General features: G+C 42.9%; 1 long non-coding RNA gene across 1 annotated transcript; it reads right to left on the bottom strand.

Moving 5' to 3' along the window:
• Window positions 1-1,034: 1,034 nt before the first annotated feature.
• Window positions 1,035-3,417, bottom strand: LOC125482308. Its single transcript, XR_007261602.1, has 2 exons — window positions 3,161-3,417; window positions 1,035-2,988 (listed from the first exon to the last, which is right to left on the bottom strand). It is a non-coding gene; the product is annotated as an uncharacterized LOC125482308 (long non-coding RNA).
• Between the last annotated feature and the right edge of the window lie 4,675 nt (window positions 3,418-8,092).

Genomic DNA, 8,092 nt, shown 5'->3' on the forward strand with positions numbered 1-8,092 from the left:
ATATTTAAGAAAGAAATAGATTTCTAGAGCTAAAAGTGTCAAAGTTTTGGGGTTCAGTGGAAGTACGGCTTTGAGATAGAGAAACAGCCAAGATAATATCAAAGTAGGCTGACTGGGCTGAATGATTTGCTGCAATTTTTTGTGGTTCCAAGCATTCATTTGTTGGCTTTTTGAAGGGGCCATATAATTGGTCCCACCTCCTGCTCTTTCCTTTAAATATCTCATCTTCAAGCATCTATCCAATTTCCTCTGGAACACTTTCCTCAGAAGGGGCACTGGAGGTGAAGTAATTGAATATTTAAAGTGGGGGTATATAGATTCTTGTAAGGCCGAGGGAATCGAGGATTATTGAGGGGACAGGAATGTGGAATTCCCACAAATGGATCAGCCATGATCTGACTGAATGGTAGAACATGGTCCACAGGATGACCCTCATATTTGTATGAAAGTTATTGAAAATGGTGGCCTTTCATGCAACACATCGCAGCTTGCAACAAGTTGCTGTGTCATTCTCTTCATGTTGCTTCTGGTGCTTTTGCAATTATCTTCTGTCTCTCACTGGTTATCACTCTCTCTGCCACTGCAAACAGCTTCTCTTTTTGTACACTACCAAAGCCTTTCCTGATTTTGACCGTCTCCAATAAATCTCTCATCAACTTTCTCTGTTCCAAGGAGAACAAGCTGACCTTCTTCAGTCTCTCAAGTTAAGTTCCTCAACACTGGTACCATTCCAGTAAATCCCCTCAGTGCCTTCTCCAAGCCTTGACATTCTTCCTGAGGTGTGGTGCCTGGAAATGCACATAATTCCTAGCAGACACAGTGAGTAGCTATGAAGGTCAATTTCCTGGTTCTTTTCCCCTACACCTTGCTTCAGTTTGAAGGATCATTGTTCACCCCTCTTTCCTCAATGCCCCTTTAATTCTGTGATGAGTGACTGAGAGAAGGAACCTAGAGAATTGGAAATGTGAAAAGTTCCAAATAGGGACACGCTGGTGTAATGAAATGCAATTTCCAAATGTGATAACAAAATAAGAGAATGTAAAAATAGAGTGAGATTTATTTACAGTACATAGTGTTTTACAGGATCCAGATTTAGAGAAAATGTCAAATATACAATAGCTGGGGTAATTCACCACAGCAATTTTACAAAATCATATCAAATGCTTATTGACTGATCCCAAATTGACTCCAATGAGCAATGCAATTGGGCAAAGTCTAATAAGAACCCAGGCATGAGGAGTCTCTGTTAGTATGAGACTACTACACCCTCATCCGTGCTTAGAAATAACAAGCTCCTGTCACCTGCACTTGGTAAACCCACAGGACCAAGAATGCATCCTTGAAACCGCTGGTTCATCACAGCATAGTTCTGATTGCAATAGCTCTAACTGCACTGGAGCCTAATTGAAGACCAGTTTGTCAAACAGTAACTCACTCCTGGCTGGCCCTCCATTCAAACAAAGCAGCTCTGAGGCTGCAATGGAGCAATACAGATGGCTAAAGGAGTGAGTGCCATGGGCTGAGGGCCACTTGGACGCTTCCACCAGCTGTAATCAGAATAAAATCAAACCATTTCCCGTAAACAAAGTGCTAAAATCGAAACATTCACATCAAATGGATACTTCTAGAAAAAATATCTTTTTCAAACATATAAAACTCTTTCCCCATAATCGAATATACAAAAACTCTGATCAAACTGATTAAAAACTCATGAATTTCAGCATTGAGTAATGTCTACAACATTCTCCAAACCAAAAGCAACTCATTTCCAACATTCTGTTGTATAAACTTTAAACTTCACTTACAAACAAAAGTCAATTCCTTTTAATGTTGTTCAGTGAATTCTCACATCTTGCCTGCTGCTTGGTGATCTCTCTCGGATCCCAGTATCATCCTCTCTTCCCCCGTCAGGACCAGCTCCTCACTGCCTGTCCCTTGATTCGTCCAACCAGGGTCCAGGGAAATACTCATCTGTTAAATGTGATGCTGCCCATTCCCACCAGAAACAGACACCTGGTATCCCACAAGGTCAGAGCCCTCCCCACATCCAAACCATAGAGGTGGCGGGGAGTGGCCAGCACCCAGGAACGGGGGTGTGGGGCACTGCATCGGGGGGAGAGGGTGGAGGCAATACTCAGGAAAGGGTAGCTGCACTGAGACTTCTCAAGCAGATCTTAGATGTGGGATCCAGTCTGGATGGCCTGACAGATTCACAGTGAATCACCTGGATCAGAATGGGATTTTTTTGCTATTCTTGAATAGTGTTATGATTTTGTAGAGTTGTAATCCAAACAGGACTCTGAGGAAACATTTCACAGTCTGCCTGCTTGCTTCCAAAAGCTTTTGTTCAATGGCCCAGGTCAGCATGGTGTTTACTACCAGTTCACCGGTTGACCTAGGCTCTGATTCAACGGGAATAATGTGCACATTTGTGAAAGATTCCAGAACAGAAACTGTGGCACCAACAAAGGTCTCACTCACCAAAGCCTGTTTACAGTAAGATTTAGTTAAGGTGCTGAGTAAAATAAGCTGCCTTTTCAACGGATGCTGTTGAACATGAGAGATAGAGTTCTTCTGCTGAGTACGCTTAGATTTTGATGTCAGTTCAGTCTTCTGGCAGTGAGACAGCTGGTTATACCAAAGCTGCCAGATTCCTCTATACACTGCTAGCCTCTGCCAGGCCAAGATATTCAGCATTCTCTGCTGTTGCAACCCGGATGTATCCGTTGGGTTGTGTTAGTGTCGGGGTAGCAGGGATCAGGCAAGGAGAATTCCCAGAGCGCAACCTGCTCTGGAGATCCGGTGCCCAATAATCAGGATGATCAAATGGCAGGTCCTTGTTCCCAGACAGACTCGGTTGACTTAGATATTCAGGATTTTCCACGGTGTTTCTGAACAGACCTTTTGGGATTAGGGACCCATTCCTGCCATTACCACGAGCCAGAGCTTGGCTGGGAGATAAAGTTTCATCTGCCTGGTTTATGTAGTCTGACAGGAAACAAAAGACAAAGATTAGAAGCAAAATCAGGTCATAGTGGTGCCAAAGAACAGACCCAGACCTCGTCAGATGCACCTCCGCCCCACCTCCCACATTAAGAATCAGCAATGGACTAATTGAAGTGAGTCGGTGGGAGAAGGAACAAACATCATTGACATTAACCTGTTTCCGTTTGATCAGAGCCCAGTGAGATGTAACTATCCACCTCATCTTCTCCCTCGTCGGTCAGATGCACTGTGGGATTGGAGCTATATCGCTGTTTGACATTGTCCTCTCTGGCAGGACAGCAGGGCAATCCTCTACATCCTGAGCCCTCAGCCTCAGCGTAAGTGTCCACACAGGCATCAGCGGGTTGTGAAGCTCCAGACACCAGGCCAGAACTCTGTGCAGCACCCCGCTCCTCAACCGAGTGTCAGTGTCTGTTAGTCAGAAAGCAATTTTTCACCCAGAATAATCAAAGTTGCAGCTAAGACCATTTAGCCTATTTTAGGAAATTAAGTTTGGTATTAGATCCAAAAATAAGTCATACTAAGTTGCTTGAAAAAGTAGCAATCCCAAGGGCTGGGAGGAATTGCAGAGATTAATTAAGGAGGGAAAAATAGAGAAAACTTGCATGGAATGTAAAGGGAAACTGCAAGAGCATGTATGTATATATAAGAAAGAGATTAGTGAAGACAAACGTACAGTCTGAAACAGGAGAATTGATAAAGGAAAACAAGGACAGCAATTAACTATTTTAGCTCTGTCGTTTTGGAAGATGCAAATAATTTCCCAGACATGCTAGGGAAGCAAGGGAAGGAGGAATTGAGGGGCGTTAGTTTCTTAAAACAATAGTTGGTAGAAATTAATGGGATTAAAGCTGAAAAATCCCCAAGGCCTGATAACTTATATCCCAGGGTACTAAAGCAGGTGGCTGTGAAAACAGTGGATAAATTAATTGTTAATTTCCAAAATTCTGCAGATTCTGGAATAGTCCCAGCAGATTTGAAAGAGGCAAATGTTACACACTGTTTAAAAACTAAGGGAGGAAGAAAACCAGGAATTACAGAGCCATTAGTCTAATAGCTGTAGTAGAGAAAATGCTGGTGTCTATTATAAAGGGTACGATAGCAGGACACTGTAATATTGTTGATACGATCTCAAAGACAATGTGGGTTTATGAAAAGGAAATCAGTTTTTTGGTTAAAAGGATGTAATCAGTAGGATGGTTGTATTTGAATTTTCTGAATTTTAATAAGTTCCCATACAGGAGGTTATTGGAGTGGGGCACACAGGAATCAGTGCTGGGGCACCAGCTACTCATAACATATGTCAAAGATTCAGATGAAGGAATCAATGTCGTATTTCCAAGTTTCCAGATGATAAGACTTGATGGGAATGAGAGTGACAGGGATGTAGAAGGAAGACTCGAGTGAAGGCAAATGCATGGCAGATCTAGTATAATGTGGATAAATGAGAGGTTGTCTACTTTGATAGGATAAAACTAAAATAGAGTATTTCTTAAATGGTGATAATTGGGAAATGTCAATGTACAAAGGGACCTGGATGTCCTTGTACACTGGTCATTGAATGCAAGCATGCAAGTGCAGCATGCAGTTAGGAAGGCAAATGGTATGGTGGCCTTCATTGAAAGAGGGCTTGAATTGAGAAGCAAGGAAGTTTTATTGTAGTTGTACAGGGTAATGGTGAGACCATACCCAGAGTATTTTGGTCTCCCTACCGAGAAGTAAGTAGTTGCAATAGAGGGAATGCAGCAAAGATTTAATAGGCTGATTCTTGGATTGGAAGCTTGTAGTACAAGGGATTGGATTCACAGGGGCCTGTATTCATTGGAGTTCAGAAGAATGAGAGAGTATTTCATTGAAACATCCAATTCTGACAGGCTGGACAGACTGAATGCAAGGATGATGCATCCCATGGTCAGGGTGGTATATAACAAGGGGCCACGGTCCCAAGATACAGACCAAGATGAACAGAAATTTCTTCACTTGATGGTGAACCTATAGAATACTCTCCCTCAGGCTGCTATGGAGGCAAAGTGACTGAATATATTTAAGAAAGAAATAGATTTCTAGAGCTAAAAGTGTCAAAGTTTTGGGGTTCAGTGGAAGTACGGCTTTGAGATAGAGAAACAGCCAAGATAATATCAAAGTAGGCTGACTGGGCTGAATGATTTGCTGCAATTTTTTGTGGTTCCAAGCATTCATTTGTTGGCTTTTTGAAGGGGCCATATAATTGGTCCCACCTCCTGCTCTTTCCTTTAAATATCTCATCTTCAAGCATCTATCCAATTTCCTCTGGAACACTTTCCTCAGAAGGGGCACTGGAGGTGAAGTAATTGAATATTTAAAGTGGGGGTATATAGATTCTTGTAAGGCCGAGGGAATCGAGGATTATTGAGGGGACAGGAATGTGGAATTCCCACAAATGGATCAGCCATGATCTGACTGAATGGTAGAACATGGTCCACAGGATGACCCTCATATTTGTATGAAAGTTATTGAAAATGGTGGCCTTTCATGCAACACATCGCAGCTTGCAACAAGTTGCTGTGTCATTCTCTTCATGTTGCTTCTGGTGCTTTTGCAATTATCTTCTGTCTCTCACTGGTTATCACTCTCTCTGCCACTGCAAACAGCTTCTCTTTTTGTACACTACCAAAGCCTTTCCTGATTTTGACCGTCTCCAATAAATCTCTCATCAACTTTCTCTGTTCCAAGGAGAACAAGCTGACCTTCTTCAGTCTCTCAAGTTAAGTTCCTCAACACTGGTACCATTCCAGTAAATCCCCTCAGTGCCTTCTCCAAGCCTTGACATTCTTCCTGAGGTGTGGTGCCTGGAAATGCACATAATTCCTAGCAGACACAGTGAGTAGCTATGAAGGTCAATTTCCTGGTTCTTTTCCCCTACACCTTGCTTCAGTTTGAAGGATCATTGTTCACCCCTCTTTCCTCAATGCCCCTTTAATTCTGTGATGAGTGACTGAGAGAAGGAACCTAGAGAATTGGAAATGTGAAAAGTTCCAAATAGGGACACGCTGGTGTAATGAAATGCAATTTCCAAATGTGATAACAAAATAAGAGAATGTAAAAATAGAGTGAGATTTATTTACAGTACATAGTGTTTTACAGGATCCAGATTTAGAGAAAATGTCAAATATACAATAGCTGGGGTAATTCACCACAGCAATTTTACAAAATCATATCAAATGCTTATTGACTGATCCCAAATTGACTCCAATGAGCAATGCAATTGGGCAAAGTCTAATAAGAACCCAGGCATGAGGAGTCTCTGTTAGTATGAGACTACTACACCCTCATCCGTGCTTAGAAATAACAAGCTCCTGTCACCTGCACTTGGTAAACCCACAGGACCAAGAATGCATCCTTGAAACCGCTGGTTCATCACAGCATAGTTCTGATTGCAATAGCTCTAACTGCACTGGAGCCTAATTGAAGACCAGTTTGTCAAACAGTAACTCACTCCTGGCTGGCCCTCCATTCAAACAAAGCAGCTCTGAGGCTGCAATGGAGCAATACAGATGGCTAAAGGAGTGAGTGCCATGGGCTGAGGGCCACTTGGACGCTTCCACCAGCTGTAATCAGAATAAAATCAAACCATTTCCCGTAAACAAAGTGCTAAAATCGAAACATTCACATCAAATGGATACTTCTAGAAAAAATATCTTTTTCAAACATATAAAACTCTTTCCCCATAATCGAATATACAAAAACTCTGATCAAACTGATTAAAAACTCATGAATTTCAGCATTGAGTAATGTCTACAACATTCTCCAAACCAAAAGCAACTCATTTCCAACATTCTGTTGTATAAACTTTAAACTTCACTTACAAACAAAAGTCAATTCCTTTTAATGTTGTTCAGTGAATTCTCACATCTTGCCTGCTGCTTGGTGATCTCTCTCGGATCCCAGTATCATCCTCTCTTCCCCCGTCAGGACCAGCTCCTCACTGCCTGTCCCTTGATTCGTCCAACCAGGGTCCAGGGAAATACTCATCTGTTAAATGTGATGCTGCCCATTCCCACCAGAAACAGACACCTGGTATCCCACAAGGTCAGAGCCCTCCCCACATCCAAACCATAGAGGTGGCGGGGAGTGGCCAGCACCCAGGAACGGGGGTGTGGGGCACTGCATCGGGGGGAGAGGGTGGAGGCAATACTCAGGAAAGGGTAGCTGCACTGAGACTTCTCAAGCAGATCTTAGATGTGGGATCCAGTCTGGATGGCCTGACAGATTCACAGTGAATCACCTGGATCAGAATGGGATTTTTTTGCTATTCTTGAATAGTGTTATGATTTTGTAGAGTTGTAATCCAAACAGGACTCTGAGGAAACATTTCACAGTCTGCCTGCTTGCTTCCAAAAGCTTTTGTTCAATGGCCCAGGTCAGCATGGTGTTTACTACCAGTTCACCGGTTGACCTAGGCTCTGATTCAACGGGAATAATGTGCACATTTGTGAAAGATTCCAGAACAGAAACTGTGGCACCAACAAAGGTCTCACTCACCAAAGCCTGTTTACAGTAAGATTTAGTTAAGGTGCTGAGTAAAATAAGCTGCCTTTTCAACGGATGCTGTTGAACATGAGAGATAGAGTTCTTCTGCTGAGTACGCTTAGATTTTGATGTCAGTTCAGTCTTCTGGCAGTGAGACAGCTGGTTATACCAAAGCTGCCAGATTCCTCTATACACTGCTAGCCTCTGCCAGGCCAAGATATTCAGCATTCTCTGCTGTTGCAACCCGGATGTATCCGTTGGGTTGTGTTAGTGTCGGGGTAGCAGGGATCAGGCAAGGAGAATTCCCAGAGCGCAACCTGCTCTGGAGATCCGGTGCCCAATAATCAGGATGATCAAATGGCAGGTCCTTGTTCCCAGACAGACTCGGTTGACTTAGATATTCAGGATTTTCCACGGTGTTTCTGAACAGACCTTTTGGGATTAGGGACCCATTCCTGCCATTACCACGAGCCAGAGCTTGGCTGGGAGATAAAGTTTCATCTGCCTGGTTTATGTAGTCTGACAGGAAACAAAAGACAAAGATTAGAAGCAAAATCAGGTCATAGTGGTGCCAAAG

The sequence above is a fragment of the Rhincodon typus genome, unplaced genomic scaffold, assembly GCF_021869965.1.
Source record: "Rhincodon typus isolate 14 unplaced genomic scaffold, sRhiTyp1.1 hic_rhity00008580, whole genome shotgun sequence".
Lineage (NCBI taxonomy): Eukaryota > Metazoa > Chordata > Chondrichthyes > Orectolobiformes > Rhincodontidae > Rhincodon > Rhincodon typus.